Source organism: Lactuca saligna, chromosome 1, assembly GCF_052625555.1.
Source record: "Lactuca saligna cultivar CGN05327 chromosome 1, ASM5262555v1, whole genome shotgun sequence".
Taxonomy (NCBI): domain Eukaryota; kingdom Viridiplantae; phylum Streptophyta; class Magnoliopsida; order Asterales; family Asteraceae; genus Lactuca; species Lactuca saligna.
This window is the reverse complement of record NC_136417.1, coordinates 154,096,471-154,111,973: the sequence shown is the minus strand read 5'-3', so window position 1 is coordinate 154,111,973 and position 15,503 is coordinate 154,096,471. Positions and strand designations below refer to the sequence as shown.

At 47.5% G+C, this 15,503-nt stretch overlaps 45 non-coding genes across 45 annotated transcripts; all 45 read left to right on the top strand.

Annotated features, from left to right (window-relative positions):
- Positions 1–147: 147 nt before the first annotated feature.
- LOC145027359 (5S ribosomal RNA) lies at positions 148–265 on the top strand. Its single transcript, XR_013675282.1, has one exon. It is a non-coding gene; the product is annotated as a 5S ribosomal RNA (ribosomal RNA).
- A 225-nt stretch (positions 266–490) lies between these two features.
- On the top strand, positions 491–609 carry LOC145026946 (5S ribosomal RNA). Its single transcript, XR_013674895.1, has one exon. It is a non-coding gene; the product is annotated as a 5S ribosomal RNA (ribosomal RNA).
- Positions 610–833: 224 nt separating this feature from the next.
- LOC145027087 (5S ribosomal RNA) lies at positions 834–952 on the top strand. Its single transcript, XR_013675028.1, has one exon. It is a non-coding gene; the product is annotated as a 5S ribosomal RNA (ribosomal RNA).
- A 223-nt stretch (positions 953–1,175) lies between these two features.
- Positions 1,176–1,294, top strand: LOC145027482 (5S ribosomal RNA). The gene has a single exon (XR_013675399.1). It is a non-coding gene; the product is annotated as a 5S ribosomal RNA (ribosomal RNA).
- Positions 1,295–1,516: 222 nt separating this feature from the next.
- On the top strand, positions 1,517–1,634 carry LOC145027307 (5S ribosomal RNA). The gene has a single exon (XR_013675234.1). It is a non-coding gene; the product is annotated as a 5S ribosomal RNA (ribosomal RNA).
- Positions 1,635–1,859: 225 nt separating this feature from the next.
- On the top strand, positions 1,860–1,978 carry LOC145027051 (5S ribosomal RNA). The gene has a single exon (XR_013674994.1). It is a non-coding gene; the product is annotated as a 5S ribosomal RNA (ribosomal RNA).
- A 225-nt stretch (positions 1,979–2,203) lies between these two features.
- LOC145027086 (5S ribosomal RNA) lies at positions 2,204–2,322 on the top strand. Its single transcript, XR_013675027.1, has one exon. It is a non-coding gene; the product is annotated as a 5S ribosomal RNA (ribosomal RNA).
- A 223-nt stretch (positions 2,323–2,545) lies between these two features.
- LOC145027481 (5S ribosomal RNA) lies at positions 2,546–2,664 on the top strand. The gene has a single exon (XR_013675398.1). It is a non-coding gene; the product is annotated as a 5S ribosomal RNA (ribosomal RNA).
- A 224-nt stretch (positions 2,665–2,888) lies between these two features.
- Positions 2,889–3,006, top strand: LOC145027306 (5S ribosomal RNA). Its single transcript, XR_013675233.1, has one exon. It is a non-coding gene; the product is annotated as a 5S ribosomal RNA (ribosomal RNA).
- Positions 3,007–3,231: 225 nt separating this feature from the next.
- Positions 3,232–3,350, top strand: LOC145026933 (5S ribosomal RNA). Its single transcript, XR_013674882.1, has one exon. It is a non-coding gene; the product is annotated as a 5S ribosomal RNA (ribosomal RNA).
- A 225-nt stretch (positions 3,351–3,575) lies between these two features.
- Positions 3,576–3,693, top strand: LOC145027331 (5S ribosomal RNA). Its single transcript, XR_013675256.1, has one exon. It is a non-coding gene; the product is annotated as a 5S ribosomal RNA (ribosomal RNA).
- Positions 3,694–3,918: 225 nt separating this feature from the next.
- On the top strand, positions 3,919–4,037 carry LOC145026409 (5S ribosomal RNA). The gene has a single exon (XR_013674383.1). It is a non-coding gene; the product is annotated as a 5S ribosomal RNA (ribosomal RNA).
- A 224-nt stretch (positions 4,038–4,261) lies between these two features.
- On the top strand, positions 4,262–4,380 carry LOC145027085 (5S ribosomal RNA). Its single transcript, XR_013675026.1, has one exon. It is a non-coding gene; the product is annotated as a 5S ribosomal RNA (ribosomal RNA).
- Positions 4,381–4,603: 223 nt separating this feature from the next.
- Positions 4,604–4,722, top strand: LOC145027480 (5S ribosomal RNA). The gene has a single exon (XR_013675397.1). It is a non-coding gene; the product is annotated as a 5S ribosomal RNA (ribosomal RNA).
- A 225-nt stretch (positions 4,723–4,947) lies between these two features.
- LOC145025454 (5S ribosomal RNA) lies at positions 4,948–5,066 on the top strand. The gene has a single exon (XR_013673468.1). It is a non-coding gene; the product is annotated as a 5S ribosomal RNA (ribosomal RNA).
- Positions 5,067–5,291: 225 nt separating this feature from the next.
- LOC145025626 (5S ribosomal RNA) lies at positions 5,292–5,410 on the top strand. The gene has a single exon (XR_013673634.1). It is a non-coding gene; the product is annotated as a 5S ribosomal RNA (ribosomal RNA).
- A 225-nt stretch (positions 5,411–5,635) lies between these two features.
- LOC145027358 (5S ribosomal RNA) lies at positions 5,636–5,753 on the top strand. Its single transcript, XR_013675281.1, has one exon. It is a non-coding gene; the product is annotated as a 5S ribosomal RNA (ribosomal RNA).
- A 225-nt stretch (positions 5,754–5,978) lies between these two features.
- On the top strand, positions 5,979–6,097 carry LOC145026945 (5S ribosomal RNA). The gene has a single exon (XR_013674894.1). It is a non-coding gene; the product is annotated as a 5S ribosomal RNA (ribosomal RNA).
- Positions 6,098–6,321: 224 nt separating this feature from the next.
- On the top strand, positions 6,322–6,440 carry LOC145027084 (5S ribosomal RNA). The gene has a single exon (XR_013675025.1). It is a non-coding gene; the product is annotated as a 5S ribosomal RNA (ribosomal RNA).
- A 223-nt stretch (positions 6,441–6,663) lies between these two features.
- On the top strand, positions 6,664–6,782 carry LOC145027479 (5S ribosomal RNA). Its single transcript, XR_013675396.1, has one exon. It is a non-coding gene; the product is annotated as a 5S ribosomal RNA (ribosomal RNA).
- Positions 6,783–7,004: 222 nt separating this feature from the next.
- On the top strand, positions 7,005–7,122 carry LOC145027304 (5S ribosomal RNA). The gene has a single exon (XR_013675231.1). It is a non-coding gene; the product is annotated as a 5S ribosomal RNA (ribosomal RNA).
- A 225-nt stretch (positions 7,123–7,347) lies between these two features.
- Positions 7,348–7,466, top strand: LOC145026162 (5S ribosomal RNA). Its single transcript, XR_013674152.1, has one exon. It is a non-coding gene; the product is annotated as a 5S ribosomal RNA (ribosomal RNA).
- A 225-nt stretch (positions 7,467–7,691) lies between these two features.
- Positions 7,692–7,809, top strand: LOC145027375 (5S ribosomal RNA). Its single transcript, XR_013675297.1, has one exon. It is a non-coding gene; the product is annotated as a 5S ribosomal RNA (ribosomal RNA).
- Positions 7,810–8,034: 225 nt separating this feature from the next.
- Positions 8,035–8,153, top strand: LOC145026407 (5S ribosomal RNA). Its single transcript, XR_013674381.1, has one exon. It is a non-coding gene; the product is annotated as a 5S ribosomal RNA (ribosomal RNA).
- Positions 8,154–8,377: 224 nt separating this feature from the next.
- On the top strand, positions 8,378–8,496 carry LOC145027083 (5S ribosomal RNA). Its single transcript, XR_013675024.1, has one exon. It is a non-coding gene; the product is annotated as a 5S ribosomal RNA (ribosomal RNA).
- Positions 8,497–8,719: 223 nt separating this feature from the next.
- On the top strand, positions 8,720–8,838 carry LOC145027478 (5S ribosomal RNA). Its single transcript, XR_013675395.1, has one exon. It is a non-coding gene; the product is annotated as a 5S ribosomal RNA (ribosomal RNA).
- A 225-nt stretch (positions 8,839–9,063) lies between these two features.
- On the top strand, positions 9,064–9,182 carry LOC145025453 (5S ribosomal RNA). The gene has a single exon (XR_013673467.1). It is a non-coding gene; the product is annotated as a 5S ribosomal RNA (ribosomal RNA).
- Positions 9,183–9,407: 225 nt separating this feature from the next.
- On the top strand, positions 9,408–9,525 carry LOC145027357 (5S ribosomal RNA). The gene has a single exon (XR_013675280.1). It is a non-coding gene; the product is annotated as a 5S ribosomal RNA (ribosomal RNA).
- Positions 9,526–9,750: 225 nt separating this feature from the next.
- Positions 9,751–9,869, top strand: LOC145026944 (5S ribosomal RNA). Its single transcript, XR_013674893.1, has one exon. It is a non-coding gene; the product is annotated as a 5S ribosomal RNA (ribosomal RNA).
- Positions 9,870–10,093: 224 nt separating this feature from the next.
- Positions 10,094–10,212, top strand: LOC145027081 (5S ribosomal RNA). Its single transcript, XR_013675023.1, has one exon. It is a non-coding gene; the product is annotated as a 5S ribosomal RNA (ribosomal RNA).
- Positions 10,213–10,435: 223 nt separating this feature from the next.
- LOC145027477 (5S ribosomal RNA) lies at positions 10,436–10,554 on the top strand. The gene has a single exon (XR_013675394.1). It is a non-coding gene; the product is annotated as a 5S ribosomal RNA (ribosomal RNA).
- Positions 10,555–10,777: 223 nt separating this feature from the next.
- Positions 10,778–10,895, top strand: LOC145027303 (5S ribosomal RNA). The gene has a single exon (XR_013675230.1). It is a non-coding gene; the product is annotated as a 5S ribosomal RNA (ribosomal RNA).
- A 225-nt stretch (positions 10,896–11,120) lies between these two features.
- LOC145026815 (5S ribosomal RNA) lies at positions 11,121–11,239 on the top strand. The gene has a single exon (XR_013674767.1). It is a non-coding gene; the product is annotated as a 5S ribosomal RNA (ribosomal RNA).
- Positions 11,240–11,464: 225 nt separating this feature from the next.
- LOC145027374 (5S ribosomal RNA) lies at positions 11,465–11,582 on the top strand. Its single transcript, XR_013675296.1, has one exon. It is a non-coding gene; the product is annotated as a 5S ribosomal RNA (ribosomal RNA).
- Positions 11,583–11,807: 225 nt separating this feature from the next.
- On the top strand, positions 11,808–11,926 carry LOC145026406 (5S ribosomal RNA). Its single transcript, XR_013674380.1, has one exon. It is a non-coding gene; the product is annotated as a 5S ribosomal RNA (ribosomal RNA).
- A 224-nt stretch (positions 11,927–12,150) lies between these two features.
- On the top strand, positions 12,151–12,269 carry LOC145027079 (5S ribosomal RNA). Its single transcript, XR_013675021.1, has one exon. It is a non-coding gene; the product is annotated as a 5S ribosomal RNA (ribosomal RNA).
- A 223-nt stretch (positions 12,270–12,492) lies between these two features.
- Positions 12,493–12,611, top strand: LOC145027476 (5S ribosomal RNA). Its single transcript, XR_013675393.1, has one exon. It is a non-coding gene; the product is annotated as a 5S ribosomal RNA (ribosomal RNA).
- Positions 12,612–12,836: 225 nt separating this feature from the next.
- LOC145025452 (5S ribosomal RNA) lies at positions 12,837–12,955 on the top strand. Its single transcript, XR_013673466.1, has one exon. It is a non-coding gene; the product is annotated as a 5S ribosomal RNA (ribosomal RNA).
- Positions 12,956–13,180: 225 nt separating this feature from the next.
- LOC145026851 (5S ribosomal RNA) lies at positions 13,181–13,299 on the top strand. Its single transcript, XR_013674805.1, has one exon. It is a non-coding gene; the product is annotated as a 5S ribosomal RNA (ribosomal RNA).
- A 222-nt stretch (positions 13,300–13,521) lies between these two features.
- LOC145027302 (5S ribosomal RNA) lies at positions 13,522–13,639 on the top strand. The gene has a single exon (XR_013675229.1). It is a non-coding gene; the product is annotated as a 5S ribosomal RNA (ribosomal RNA).
- Positions 13,640–13,864: 225 nt separating this feature from the next.
- Positions 13,865–13,983, top strand: LOC145026696 (5S ribosomal RNA). The gene has a single exon (XR_013674655.1). It is a non-coding gene; the product is annotated as a 5S ribosomal RNA (ribosomal RNA).
- A 225-nt stretch (positions 13,984–14,208) lies between these two features.
- Positions 14,209–14,326, top strand: LOC145027373 (5S ribosomal RNA). Its single transcript, XR_013675295.1, has one exon. It is a non-coding gene; the product is annotated as a 5S ribosomal RNA (ribosomal RNA).
- Positions 14,327–14,551: 225 nt separating this feature from the next.
- LOC145026405 (5S ribosomal RNA) lies at positions 14,552–14,670 on the top strand. Its single transcript, XR_013674379.1, has one exon. It is a non-coding gene; the product is annotated as a 5S ribosomal RNA (ribosomal RNA).
- A 224-nt stretch (positions 14,671–14,894) lies between these two features.
- Positions 14,895–15,013, top strand: LOC145027078 (5S ribosomal RNA). Its single transcript, XR_013675020.1, has one exon. It is a non-coding gene; the product is annotated as a 5S ribosomal RNA (ribosomal RNA).
- Positions 15,014–15,236: 223 nt separating this feature from the next.
- Positions 15,237–15,355, top strand: LOC145027475 (5S ribosomal RNA). Its single transcript, XR_013675392.1, has one exon. It is a non-coding gene; the product is annotated as a 5S ribosomal RNA (ribosomal RNA).
- The last annotated feature ends 148 nt before the right edge of the window (positions 15,356–15,503 follow it).

The following is a 15,503-nucleotide window of genomic DNA, read 5'->3' as shown; positions in this document are numbered from 1 at the left end:
CTCGGCTGCCCTCCGGTTCGTGGTTGATGGTTTTCGTATTTTTGTAACGGAGCCGATCGGTCACGTGGGTCCCACGCCACGCGTACCAAAACAAAGGAGGTTCTGCGTCTTGTAACACATAAAAACAATAAACATGGATAGTATTTCCGGTGCGATCATACAGCACTAATGCACTGGATCCCATTAGAACTCCGCAGTTAAGCGTGCTTGGGCGAGAGTAGTACTAGGATGGGTGACCCCCTGGGAAGTCCTCGTGTTGCACCCCCCCTTTTTTCGTTGTCCGTTTGCGTTTTTTCTAGATTTTACGTGTTTTGTTTTCCCTTTCTTTCTTGCTATTTCTATGCTCGGCTGCCCTCCGATTCGTGGTTGATGGTTTTCGTATTTTTGTAACGGAGCCGATCGGTCACGTGGGTCCCACGCCACGCGTACCAAAACAAAGGAGGTTCTGCGTCTTGTAACACATAAAAACAATAAACATGGATAGTATTTCGGGTGCGATCATACCAGCACTAATGCACCAGATCCTATCAGAACTCCGCAGTTAAGCGTGCTTGGGCGAGAGTAGTACTAGGATGGGTGACCCCCTAGGAAGTCCTCGTGTTGCACCCCTCCTTTTTTCGTTGTCCGTTTGCGTTTTTTCTAGATTTTACGTGTTTTTTTTCCCGTTCTTTCTTGCTATTTCTATGCTCGGCTGCCCTCCGGTTCGTGGTTGATGGTTTTCGTATTTTTGTAACGGAGCCGATCGGTCACGTGGGTCCCACGCCACGCGTACCAAAACAAAGGAGGTTCTGCGTCTTGTAACACATAAAAACAATAAACATGGATAGTATTTTGGGTGCGATCATACCAGCACTAATGCACCGGATCCCATCAGAACTCCGCAGTTAAGCGTGCTTGGGCGAGAGTAGTAGTAGGATTGGTGACCCCCTGGGAAGTCCTTGTGTTGCACCCCCCTTTTTTCGTTGTCCGTTTGCGTTTTTTCTAGATTTTACATGTTTTTTTTTCCTTTCTTTCTTGCTATTTCTATGCTCGGCTGTCCTCCGGTTCGTGGTTGATGGTTTTCGTATTTTTATAACGGAGCCGATCGGTCACGTGGGTCCCACGCCACGCGTACCAAAACAAAGGAGGTTCTGCGTCTTGTAACACATAAAAACAATAAACATGGATAGTATTTCGGGTGCGATCATACCAGCACTAATGCACCATATCCCATTAGAACTCCGCAGTTAAGCGTGCTTGGGCGAGAGTAGTCATAGGATGGGTGACCCCCTGGGAAGTCCTCGTGTTGCACCCCCCTTTTTTCGTTGTCCGTTTGCGTTTTTCTAGATTTTACGTGTTTTTTTTTCCTTTCTTTCTTGCTATTTCTATGCTCGGCTGCCCTCCGGTTCGTGGTTGATGGTTTTCGTATTTTTGTAACGGAGCCGATCGGTCACGTGGGTCCCACGCCACGCGTACCAAAACAAAGGAGGTTCTGCATCTTGTAACACATAAAAACAATAAACATGGATAGTATTTCCGGTGCGATCATACAGCACTAATGCACTGGATCCCATCAGAACTCCGCAGTTAAGCGTGCTTGGGCGAGAGTAGTACTAGGATGGGTGACCCCCTGGGAAGTCCTCGTGTTGCACCCCCCCTTTTTTCGTTGTCCGTTTGCGTTTTTTCTAGATTTTACGTGTTTTGTTTTCCCTTTCTTTCTTGCTATTTCTATGCTCGGCTGCCCTCCGGTTCGTGGTTGATGGTTTTCGTATTTTTGTAACGGAGCCGATCGGTCACGTGGGTCCCACGCCACGCGTACCAAAACAAAGGAGGTTCTGCGTCTTGTAACACATAAAAACAATAAACATGGATAGTATGTCGGGTGCGATCATACCAGCACTAATGCACCGGATCCCATCAGAACTCCGCAGTTAAGCGTGCTTGGGCGAGAGTAGTACTAGGATGGGTGACCCCCTGGGAAGTCCTCGTGTTGCACCCCTCCTTTTTTCGTTGTCCGTTTGCGTTTTTTCTAGATTTTACGTGTTTTTTTTTCCCTTTCTTTCTTGCTATTTCTATGCTCGGCTGCCCTCCGGTTCGTGGTTGATGGTTTTCGTATTTTTGTAACGGAGCCGATCGGTCACGTGGGTCCCACGCCACGCGTACCAAAACAAAGGAGGTTCTGCGTCTTGTAACACATAAAAACAATAAACATGGATAGTATTTTGGGTGCGATCATACCAGCACTAATGCACCGGATCCCATCAGAACTCCGCAGTTAAGCGTGCTTGGGCGAGAGTAGTAGTAGGATTGGTGACCCCCTGGGAAGTCCTTGTGTTGCACCCCCCTTTTTTCGTTGTCCGTTTGCGTTTTTTCTAGATTTTACATGTTTTTTTTTCCTTTCTTTCTTGCTATTTCTATGCTCGGCTGTCCTCCGGTTCGTGGTTGATGGTTTTCGTATTTTTATAACGGAGCCGATCGGTCACGTGGGTCCCACGCCACGCGTACCAAAACAAAGGAGGTTCTGCGTCTTGTAACACATAAAAACAATAAACATGGATAGTATTTCGGGTGCGATCATACCAGCACTAATGCACCATATCCCATTAGAACTCCGCAGTTAAGCGTGCTTGGGCGAGAGTAGTCATAGGATGGGTGACCCCCTGGGAAGTCCTCGTGTTGCACCCCCCTTTTTTCGTTGTCCGTTTGCGTTTTTCTAGATTTTACGTGTTTTTTTTTTTCCTTTCTTTCTTGCTATTTCTATGCTCGGCTGCCCTCCGGTTCGTGGTTGATGGTTTTCGTATTTTTGTAACGGAGCCGATCGGTCACGTGGGTCCCACGCCACGCGTACCAAAACAAAGGAGGTTCTGCATCTTGTAACACATAAAAACAATAAACATGGATAGTATTTCCGGTGCGATCATACAGCACTAATGCACTGGATCCCATCAGAACTCCGCAGTTAAGCGTGCTTGGGCGAGAGTAGTACTAGGATGGGTGACCCCCTGGGAAGTCCTCGTGTTGCACCCCCCCTTTTTTCGTTGTCCGTTTGCGTTTTTTCTAGATTTTACGTGTTTTGTTTTCCCTTTCTTTCTTTCTATTTCTATGCTCGGCTGCCCTCCGGTTCGTGGTTGATGGTTTTCGTATTTTTGTAACGGAGCCGATCGGTCACGTGGGTCCCACGCCACGCGTACCAAAACAAAGGAGGTTCTGCGTCTTGTAACACATAAAAACAATAAACATGGATAGTATTTTGGGTGCGATCATACCAGCACTAATGCACCGGATCCCATCAGAACTCCGCAGTTAAGCGTGCTTGGGCGAGAGTAGTACTAGGATGGGTGACCCCCTGGGAAGTCCTCGTGTTGCACCCCTCCTTTTTTCGTTGTCCGTTTGCGTTTTTTCTAGATTTTACGTGTTTTTTTTTCCCTTTCTTTCTTGCTATTTCTATGCTCGGCTGCCCTCCGGTTCGTGGTTGATGGTTTTCGTATTTTTGTAACGGAGCCGATCGGTCACGTGGGTCCCACGCCACGCGTACCAAAACAAAGGAGGTTCTGCGTCTTGTAACACATAAAAACAATAAACATGGATAGTATTTCCGGTGCAATCATACAGCACTAATGCACTGGATCCCATCAGAACTCCGCAGTTAAGCGTGCTTGGGCGAGAGTAGTACTAGGATGGGTGACCCCCTGGGAAGTCCTCGTGTTGCACCCCCCCTTTTTTCGTTGTCCGTTTGCGTTTTTTCTAGATTTTACGTGTTTTGTTTTCCCTTTCTTTCTTGCTATTTCTATGCTCGGCTGCCCTCCGATTCGTGGTTGATGGTTTTCGTATTTTTGTAACGGAGCCGATCGGTCACGTGGGTCCCACGCCACGCGTACCAAAACAAAGGAGGTTCTGCGTCTTGTAACACATAAAAACAATAAACATGGATAGTATTTCGGGTGCGATCATACCAGCACTAATGCACCAGATCCCATCAGAACTCCGCAGTTAAGCGTGCTTGGGCGAGAGTAGTACTAGGATGGGTGACCCCCTAGGAAGTCCTCGTGTTGCACCCCTCCTTTTTTCGTTGTCCGTTTGCGTTTTTTCTAGATTTTACGTGTTTTTTTTCCCGTTCTTTCTTGCTATTTCTATGCTCGGCTGCCCTCCGGTTCGTGGTTGATGGTTTTCGTATTTTTGTAACGGAGCCGATCGGTCACGTGGGTCCCACGCCACGCGTACCAAAACAAAGGAGGTTCTGCGTCTTGTAACACATAAAAACAATAAACATGGATAGTATTTTGGGTGCGATCATACCAGCACTAATGCACCGGATCCCATCAGAACTCCGCAGTTAAGCGTGCTTGGGCGAGAGTAGTAGTAGGATTGGTGACCCCCTGGGAAGTCCTTGTGTTGCACCCCCCTTTTTTCGTTGTCCGTTTGCGTTTTTTCTAGATTTTACATGTTTTTTTTTCCTTTCTTTCTTGCTATTTCTATGCTCGGCTGTCCTCCGGTTCGTGGTTGATGGTTTTCGTATTTTTGTAACGGAGCCGATCGGTCACGTGGGTCCCACGCCACGCGTACCAAAACAAAGGAGGTTCTGCGTCTTGTAACACATAAAAACAATAAACATGGATAGTATTTCGGGTGCGATCATACCAGCACTAATGCACCATATCCCATTAGAACTCCGCAGTTAAGCGTGCTTGGGCGAGAGTAGTCATAGGATGGGTGACCCCCTGGGAAGTCCTCGTGTTGCACCCCCCCTTTTTTCGTTGTCCGTTTGCGTTTTTTCTAGATTTTACGTGTTTTTTTTTCCCTTTCTTTCTTGCTATTTCTATGCTCGGCTGCCCTCCGGTTCGTGGTTGATGGTTTTCGTATTTTTGTAACGGAGCCGATCGGTCACGTGGGTCCCACGCCACGCGTACCAAAACAAAGGAGGTTCTGCGTCTTGTAACACATAAAAACAATAAACATGGATAGTATTTCGGGTGCGATCATACCAGCACTAGTGCACCGGATCCCATCAGAACTCCGCAGTTAAGCGTGCTTGGGCGAGAGTAGTACTAGGATGGGTGACCCCCTGGGAAGTCCTCGTGTTGCACCCCCCCTTTTTTCGTTGTCCGTTTGCGTTTTTTCTAGATTTTACGTGTTTTGTTTTCCCTTTCTTTCTTGCTATTTCTATGCTCGGCTGCCCTCCGGTTCGTGGTTGATGGTTTTCGTATTTTTGTAACGGAGCCGATCGGTCACGTGGGTCCCACGCCACGCGTACCAAAACAAAGGAGGTTCTGCGTCTTGTAACACATAAAAACAATAAACATGGATAGTATTTCGGGTGCGATCATACCAGCACTAATGCACCGGATCCCATCAGAACTCCGCAGTTAAGCGTGCTTGGGCGAGAGTAGTACTAGGATGGGTGACCCCCTGGGAAGTCTTCGTGTTGCACCCCTCCTTTTTTCGTTGTCCGTTTGCGTTTTTTCTAGATTTTACGTGTTTTTTTTTCCCTTTCTTTCTTGCTATTTCTATGCTCGGCTGCCCTCCGGTTCGTGGTTGATGGTTTTCGTATTTTTGTAACGGAGCCGATCGGTCACGTGGGTCCCACGCCACGCGTACCAAAACAAAGGAGGTTCTGCGTCTTGTAACACATAAAAACAATAAACATGGATAGTATTTCCGGTGCGATCATACAGCACTAATGCACTGGATCCCATTAGAACTCCGCAGTTAAGCGTGCTTGGGCGAGAGTAGTACTAGGATGGGTGACCCCCTGGGAAGTCCTCGTGTTGCACCCCCCCTTTTTTCGTTGTCCGTTTGCGTTTTTTCTAGATTTTACGTGTTTTGTTTTCCCTTTCTTTCTTGCTATTTCTATGCTCGGCTGCCCTCCGATTCGTGGTTGATGGTTTTCGTATTTTTGTAACGGAGCCGATCGGTCACGTGGGTCCCACGCCACGCGTACCAAAACAAAGGAGGTTCTGCGTCTTGTAACACATAAAAACAATAAACATGGATAGTATTTCGGGTGCGATCATACCAGCACTAATGCACCAGATCCTATCAGAACTCCGCAGTTAAGCGTGCTTGGGCGAGAGTAGTACTAGGATGGGTGACCCCCTAGGAAGTCCTCGTGTTGCACCCCTCCTTTTTTCGTTGTCCGTTTGCGTTTTTTCTAGATTTTACGTGTTTTTTTTCCCGTTCTTTCTTGCTATTTCTATGCTCGGCTGCCCTCCGGTTCGTGGTTGATGGTTTTCGTATTTTTGTAACGGAGCCGATCGGTCACGTGGGTCCCACGCCACGCGTACCAAAACAAAGGAGGTTCTGCGTCTTGTAACACATAAAAACAATAAACATGGATAGTATTTTGGGTGCGATCATACCAGCACTAATGCACCGGATCCCATCAGAACTCCGCAGTTAAGCGTGCTTGGGCGAGAGTAGTAGTAGGATTGGTGACCCCCTGGGAAGTCCTTGTGTTGCACCCCCCTTTTTTCGTTGTCCGTTTGCGTTTTTTCTAGATTTTACATGTTTTTTTTTCCTTTCTTTCTTGCTATTTCTATGCTCGGCTGTCCTCCGGTTCGTGGTTGATGGTTTTCGTATTTTTATAACGGAGCCGATCGGTCACGTGGGTCCCACGCCACGCGTACCAAAACAAAGGAGGTTCTGCGTCTTGTAACACATAAAAACAATAAACATGGATAGTATTTCGGGTGCGATCATACCAGCACTAATGCACCATATCCCATTAGAACTCCGCAGTTAAGCGTGCTTGGGCGAGAGTAGTCATAGGATGGGTGACCCCCTGGGAAGTCCTCGTGTTGCACCCCCCTTTTTTCGTTGTCCGTTTGCGTTTTTCTAGATTTTACGTGTTTTTTTTTCCTTTCTTTCTTGCTATTTCTATGCTCGGCTGCCCTCCGGTTCGTGGTTGATGGTTTTCGTATTTTTGTAACGGAGCCGATCGGTCACGTGGGTCCCACGCCACGCGTACCAAAACAAAGGAGGTTCTGCATCTTGTAACACATAAAAACAATAAACATGGATAGTATTTCCGGTGCGATCATACAGCACTAATGCACTGGATCCCATCAGAACTCCGCAGTTAAGCGTGCTTGGGCGAGAGTAGTACTAGGATGGGTGACCCCCTGGGAAGTCCTCGTGTTGCACCCCCCCTTTTTTCGTTGTCCGTTTGCGTTTTTTCTAGATTTTACGTGTTTTGTTTTCCCTTTCTTTCTTGCTATTTCTATGCTCGGCTGCCCTCCGGTTCGTGGTTGATGGTTTTCGTATTTTTGTAACGGAGCCGATCGGTCACGTGGGTCCCACGCCACGCGTACCAAAACAAAGGAGGTTCTGCGTCTTGTAACACATAAAAACAATAAACATGGATAGTATTTCGGGTGCGATCATACCAACACTAATGCACCGGATCCCATCAGAACTCCGCAGTTAAGCGTGCTTGGGCGAGAGTAGTACTAGGATGGGTGACCCCCTGGGAAGTCCTCGTGTTGCACCCCTCCTTTTTTCGTTGTCCGTTTGCGTTTTTTCTAGATTTTACGTGTTTTTTTTTCCCTTTCTTTCTTGCTATTTCTATGCTCGGCTGCCCTCCGGTTCGTGGTTGATGGTTTTCGTATTTTTGTAACGGAGCCGATCGGTCACGTGGGTCCCACGCCACGCGTACCAAAACAAAGGAGGTTCTGCGTCTTGTAACACATAAAAACAATAAACATGGATAGTATTTCGGGTGCGATCATACAGCACTAATGCACTGGATCCCATCAGAACTCCGCAGTTAAGCGTGCTTGGGCGATAGTAGTACTAGGATGGGTGACCCCCTGGGAAGTCCTCGTGTTGCACCCCCCCTTTTTTCGTTGTCCGTTTGCGTTTTTTCTAGATTTTACGTGTTTTGTTTTCCCTTTCTTTCTTGCTATTTCTATGCTCGGCTGCCCTCCGATTCGTGGTTGATGGTTTTCGTATTTTTGTAACGGAGCCGATCGGTCACGTGGGTCCCACGCCACGCGTACCAAAACAAAGGAGGTTCTGCGTCTTGTAACACATAAAAACAATAAACATGGATAGTATTTCGGGTGCGATCATACCAGCACTAATGCACCAGATCCCATCAGAACTCCGCAGTTAAGCGTGCTTGGGCGAGAGTAGTACTAGGATGGGTGACCCCCTAGGAAGTCCTCGTGTTGCACCCCTCCTTTTTTCGTTGTCCGTTTGCGTTTTTTCTAGATTTTACGTGTTTTTTTTCCCGTTCTTTCTTGCTATTTCTATGCTCGGCTGCCCTCCGGTTCGTGGTTGATAGTTTTCGTATTTTTGTAACGGAGCCGATCGGTCACGTGGGTCCCACGCCACGCGTACCAAAACAAAGGAGGTTCTGCGTCTTGTAACACATAAAAACAATAAACATGGATAGTATTTTGGGTGCGATCATACCAGCACTAATGCACCGGATCCCATCAGAACTCCGCAGTTAAGCGTGCTTGGGCGAGAGTAGTAGTAGGATTGGTGACCCCCTGGGAAGTCCTTGTGTTGCACCCCCCTTTTTTCGTTGTCCGTTTGCGTTTTTTCTAGATTTTACATGTTTTTTTTTCCTTTCTTTCTTGCTATTTCTATGCTCGGCTGTCCTCCGGTTCGTGGTTGATGGTTTTCGTATTTTTGTAACGGAGCCGATCGGTCACGTGGGTCCCACGCCACGCGTACCAAAACAAAGGAGGTTCTGCGTCTTGTAACACATAAAAACAATAAACATGGATAGTATTTCGGGTGCGATCATACCAGCACTAATGCACCATATCCCATTAGAACTCCGCAGTTAAGCGTGCTTGGGCGAGAGTAGTCATAGGATGGGTGACCCCCTGGGAAGTCCTCGTGTTGCACCCCCCCTTTTTTCGTTGTCCGTTTGCGTTTTTTCTAGATTTTACGTGTTTTTTTTTCCCTTTCTTTCTTGCTATTTCTATGCTCGGCTGCCCTCCGGTTCGTGGTTGATGGTTTTCGTATTTTTGTAACGGAGCCGATCGGTCACGTGGGTCCCACGCCACGCGTACCAAAACAAAGGAGGTTCTGCGTCTTGTAACACATAAAAACAATAAACATGGATAGTATTTCGGGTGCGATCATACCAGCACTAGTGCACCGGATCCCATCAGAACTCCGCAGTTAAGCGTGCTTGGGCGAGAGTAGTACTAGGATGGGTGACCCCCTGGGAAGTCCTCGTGTTGCACCCCCCCTTTTTTCGTTGTCCGTTTGCGTTTTTTCTAGATTTTACGTGTTTTTTTTTCCCTTTCTTTCTTGCTATTTCTATGCTCGGCTGCCCTCCGGTTCGTGGTTGATGGTTTTCGTATTTTTGTAACGGAGCCGATCGGTCACGTGGGTCCCACGCCACGCGTACCAAAACAAAGGAGGTTCTGCGTCTTGTAACACATAAAAACAATAAACATGGATAGTATTTCCGGTGCGATCATACAGCACTAATGCACTGGATCCCATTAGAACTCCGCAGTTAAGCGTGCTTGGGCGAGAGTAGTACTAGGATGGGTGACCCCCTGGGAAGTCCTCGTGTTGCACCCCCCCTTTTTTCGTTGTCCGTTTGCGTTTTTTCTAGATTTTACGTGTTTTGTTTTCCCTTTCTTTCTTGCTATTTCTATGCTCGGCTGCCCTCCGATTCGTGGTTGATGGTTTTCGTATTTTTGTAACGGAGCCGATCGGTCACGTGGGTCCCACGCCACGCGTACCAAAACAAAGGAGGTTCTGCGTCTTGTAACACATAAAAACAATAAACATGGATAGTATTTCGGGTGCGATCATACCAGCACTAATGCACCAGATCCTATCAGAACTCCGCAGTTAAGCGTGCTTGGGCGAGAGTAGTACTAGGATGGGTGACCCCCTAGGAAGTCCTCGTGTTGCACCCCTCCTTTTTTCGTTGTCCGTTTGCGTTTTTTCTAGATTTTACGTGTTTTTTTTCCCGTTCTTTCTTGCTATTTCTATGCTCGGCTGCCCTCCGGTTCGTGGTTGATGGTTTTCGTATTTTTGTAACGGAGCCGATCGGTCACGTGGGTCCCACGCCACGCGTACCAAAACAAAGGAGGTTCTGCGTCTTGTAACACATAAAAACAATAAACATGGATAGTATTTTGGGTGCGATCATACCAGCACTAATGCACCGGATCCCATCAGAACTCCGCAGTTAAGCGTGCTTGGGCGAGAGTAGTAGTAGGATTGGTGACCCCCTGGGAAGTCCTTGTGTTGCACCCCCCTTTTTTCGTTGTCCGTTTGCGTTTTTTCTAGATTTTACATGTTTTTTTTTCCTTTCTTTCTTGCTATTTCTATGCTCGGCTGTCCTCCGGTTCGTGGTTGATGGTTTTCGTATTTTTATAACGGAGCCGATCGGTCACGTGGGTCCCACGCCACGCGTACCAAAACAAAGGAGGTTCTGCGTCTTGTAACACATAAAAACAATAAACATGGATAGTATTTCGGGTGCGATCATACCAGCACTAATGCACCATATCCCATTAGAACTCCGCAGTTAAGCGTGCTTGGGCGAGAGTAGTCATAGGATGGGTGACCCCCTGGGAAGTCCTCGTGTTGCACCCCCCTTTTTTCGTTGTCCGTTTGCGTTTTTCTAGATTTTACGTGTTTTTTTTTTCCTTTCTTTCTTGCTATTTCTATGCTCGGCTGCCCTCCGGTTCGTGGTTGATGGTTTTCGTATTTTTGTAACGGAGCCGATCGGTCACGTGGGTCCCACGCCACGCGTACCAAAACAAAGGAGGTTCTGCATCTTGTAACACATAAAAACAATAAACATGGATAGTATTTCCGGTGCGATCATACAGCACTAATGCACTGGATCCCATCAGAACTCCGCAGTTAAGCGTGCTTGGGCGAGAGTAGTACTAGGATGGGTGACCCCCTGGGAAGTCCTCGTGTTGCACCCCCCCTTTTTTCGTTGTCCGTTTGCGTTTTTTCTAGATTTTACGTGTTTTGTTTTCCCTTTCTTTCTTGCTATTTCTATGCTCGGCTGCCCTCCGGTTCGTGGTTGATGGTTTTCGTATTTTTGTAACGGAGCCGATCGGTCACGTGGGTCCCACGCCACGCGTACCAAAACAAAGGAGGTTCTGCGTCTTGTAACACATAAAAACAATAAACATGGATAGTATTTCGGGTGCGATCATACCAGCACTAATGCACCGGATCCCATCAGAACTCCGCAGTTAAGCGTGCTTGGGCGAGAGTAGTACTAGGATGGGTGACCCCCTGGGAAGTCCTCGTGTTGCACCCCTCCTTTTTTCGTTGTCCGTTTGCGTTTTTTCTAGATTTTACGTGTTTTTTTTTCCCTTTCTTTCTTGCTATTTCTATGCTCGGCTGCCCTCCGGTTCGTGGTTGATGGTTTTCGTATTTTTGTAACGGAGCCGATCGGTCACGTGGGTCCCACGCCACGCGTACCAAAACAAAGGAGGTTCTGCGTCTTGTAACACATAAAAACAATAAACATGGATAGTATTTCGGGTGCGATCATACAGCACTAATGCACTGGATCCCATCAGAACTCCGCAGTTAAGCGTGCTTGGGCGATAGTAGTACTAGGATGGGTGACCCCCTGGGAAGTCCTCGTGTTGCACCCCCCCTTTTTTCGTTGTCCGTTTGCGTTTTTTCTAGATTTTACGTGTTTTGTTTTCCCTTTCTTTCTTGCTATTTCTATGCTCGGCTGCCCTCCGATTCGTAGTTGATGGTTTTCGTATTTTTGTAACGGAGCCGATCGGTCACGTGGGTCCCACGCCACGCGTACCAAAACAAAGGAGGTTCTGCGTCTTGTAACACATAAAAACAATAAACATGGATAGTATTTCGGGTGCGATCATACCAGCACTAATGCACCAGATCCCATCAGAACTCCGCAGTTAAGCGTGCTTGGGCGAGAGTAGTACTAGGATGGGTGACCCCCTAGGAAGTCCTCGTGTTGCACCCCTCCTTTTTTCGTTGTCCGTTTGCGTTTTTTCTAGATTTTACGTGTTTTTTTTCCCGTTCTTTCTTGCTATTTCTATGCTCGGCTGCCCTCCGGTTCGTGGTTGATGGTTTTCGTATTTTTGTAACGGAGCCGATCGGTCACGTGGGTCCCACGCCACGCGTACCAAAACAAAGGAGGTTCTGCGTCTTGTAACACATAAAAACAATAAACATGGATAGTATTTTGGGTGCGATCATACCAGCACTAATGCACCGGATCCCATCAGAACTCCGCAGTTAAGCGTGCTTGGGCGAGAGTAGTAGTAGGATTGGTGACCCCCTGGGAAGTCCTTGTGTTGCACCCCCCTTTTTTCGTTGTCCGTTTGCGTTTTTTCTAGATTTTACATGTTTTTTTTTCCTTTCTTTCTTGCTATTTCTATGCTCGGCTGTCCTCCGGTTCGTGGTTGATGGTTTTCGTATTTTTGTAACGGAGCCGATCGGTCACGTGGGTCCCACGCCACGCGTACCAAAACAAAGGAGGTTCTGCGTCTTGTAACACATAAAAACAATAAACATGGATAGTATTTCGGGTGCGATCATACCAGCACTAATGCACCATATCCCATTAGAACTCCGCAGTTAAGCGTGCTTGGGCGAGAGTAGTCATAGGATGGGTGACCCCCTGGGAAGTCCTCGTGTTGCACCCCCCCTTTTTTCGTTGTCCGTTTGCGTTTTTTCTAGATTTTACGTGTTTTTTTTTCCCTTTCTTTCTTGCTATTTCTATGCTCGGCTGCCCTCCGGTTCGTGGTTGATGGTTTTCGTATTTTTGTAACGGAGCCGATCGGTCACGTGGGTCCCACGCCACGCGTACCAAAACAAAGGAGGTTCTGCGTCTTGTAACACATAAAAACAATAAACATGGATAGTATTTCGGGTGCGATCATACCAGCACTAGTGCACCGGATCCCATCAGAACTCCGCAGTTAAGCGTGCTTGGGCGAGAGTAGTACTAGGATGGGTGACCCCCTGGGAAGTCCTCGTGTTGCACCCCCCCTTTTTTCGTTGTCCGTTTGCGTTTTTTCTAGATTTTACGTGTTTTTTTTTCCCTTTCTTTCTTGCTATTTCTATGCTCGGCTGCCCTCCGGTTCGTGGTTGATGGTTTTCGTATTTTTGTAACGGAGCCGATCGGTCACGTGGGTCCCACGCCACGCGTACCAAAACAAAGGAGGTTCTGCGTCTTGTAACACATAAAAACAATAAACATGGATAGTATTTCGGGTGCGATCATACCAACACTAATGCACCGGATCCCATCAGAACTTCGCAGTTAAGCGTGCTTGGGCGAGAGTAGTACTAGGATGGGTGACCCCCTGGGAAGTCCTCGTGTTGCACCCCCCTTTTTTCGTTGTCCGTTTGCGTTTTTCTAGATTTTACGTGTTTTTTTTTCCTTTCTTTCTTGCTATTTCTATGCTCGGCTGCCCTCCGGTTCGTGGTTGATGGTTTTCGTATTTTTGTAAGGGAGCCGATCGGTCACGTGGGTCCCACGCCACGCGTACCAAAACAAAGGAGGTTCTGCATCTTGTAACACATAAAAACAATAAACATGGATAGTATTTCCGGTGCGATCATACAGCACTAATGCACTGGATCCCATCAGAACTCCGCAGTTAAGCGTGCTTGGGCGAGAGTAGTACTAGGATGGGTGACCCCCTGGGAAGTCCTCGTGTTGCACCCCCCCTTTTTTCGTTGTCCGTTTGCGTTTTTTCTAGATTTTACGTGTTTTGTTTTCCCTTTCTTTCTTGCTATTTCTATGCTCGGCTGCCCTCCGGTTCGTGGTTGATGGTTTTCGTATTTTTGTAACGGAGCCGATCGGTCACGTGGGTCCCACGCCACGCGTACCAAAACAAAGGAGGTTCTGCGTCTTGTAACACATAAAAACAATAAACATGGATAGTATTTCGGGTGCGATCATACCAGCACTAATGCACCGGATCCCATCAGAACTCCGCAGTTAAGCGTGCTTGGGCGAGAGTAGTACTAGGATGGGTGACCCCCTGGGAAGTCCTCGTGTTGCACCCCTCCTTTTTTCGTTGTCCGTTTGCGTTTTTTCTAGATTTTACGTGTTTTTTTTTCCCTTTCTTTCTTGCTATTTCTATGCTCGGCTGCCCTCCGGTTCGTGGTTGATGGTTTTCGTATTTTTGTAACGGAGCCGATCGGTCACGTGGGTCCCACGCCACGCGTACCAAAACAAAGGAGGTTCTGCGTCTTGTAACACATAAAAACAATAAACATGGATAGTATTTCGGGTGCGATCATACAGCACTAATGCACTGGATCCCATCAGAACTCCGCAGTTAAGCGTGCTTGGGCGATAGTAGTACTAGGATGGGTGACCCCCTGGGAAGTCCTCGTGTTGCACCCCCCCTTTTTTCGTTGTCCGTTTGCGTTTTTTCTAGATTTTACGTGTTTTGTTTTCCCTTTCTTTCTTGCTATTTCTATGCTCGGCTGCCCTCCGATTCGTGGTTGATGGTTTTCGTATTTTTGTAACGGAGCCGATCGGTCACGTGGGTCCCACGCCACGCGTACCAAAACAAAGGAGGTTCTGCGTCTTGTAACACATAAAAACAATAAACATGGATAGTATTTCGGGTGCGATCATACCAGCACTAATGCACCAGATCCCATCAGAACTCCGCAGTTAAGCGTGCTTGGGCGAGAGTAGTACTAGGATGGGTGACCCCCTAGGAAGTCCTCGTGTTGCACCCCTCCTTTTTTCGTTGTCCGTTTGCGTTTTTTCTAGATTTTACGTGTTTTTTTTCCCGTTCTTTCTTGCTATTTCTATGCTCGGCTGCCCTCCGGTTCGTGGTTGATGGTTTTCGTATTTTTGTAACGGAGCCGATCGGTCACGTGGGTCCCACGCCACGCGTACCAAAACAAAGGAGGTTCTGCGTCTTGTAACACATAAAAACAATAAACATGGATAGTATTTTGGGTGCGATCATACCAGCACTAATGCACCGGATCCCATCAGAACTCCGCAGTTAAGCGTGCTTGGGCGAGAGTAGTAGTAGGATTGGTGACCCCCTGGGAAGTCCTTGTGTTGCACCCCCCTTTTTTCGTTGTCCGTTTGCGTTTTTTCTAGATTTTACATGTTTTTTTTTCCTTTCTTTCTTGCTATTTCTATGCTCGGCTGTCCTCCGGTTCGTGGTTGATGGTTTTCGTATTTTTGTAACGGAGCCGATCGGTCACGTGGGTCCCACGCCACGCGTACCAAAACAAAGGAGGTTCTGCGTCTTGTAACACATAAAAACAATAAACATGGATAGTATTTCGGGTGCGATCATACCAGCACTAATGCACCATATCCCATTAGAACTCCGCAGTTAAGCGTGCTTGGGCGAGAGTAGTCATAGGATGGGTGACCCCCTGGGAAGTCCTCGTGTTGCACCCCCCCTTTTTTCGTTGTCCGTTTGCGTTTTTTCTAGATTTTACGTGTTTTTTTTTCCCTTTCTTTCTTGCTATTTCTATGCTCGGCTGCCCTCCGGTTCGTGGTTGATGGTTTTCGTATTTTTGTAACGGAGCCGATCGGTCACGTGGGT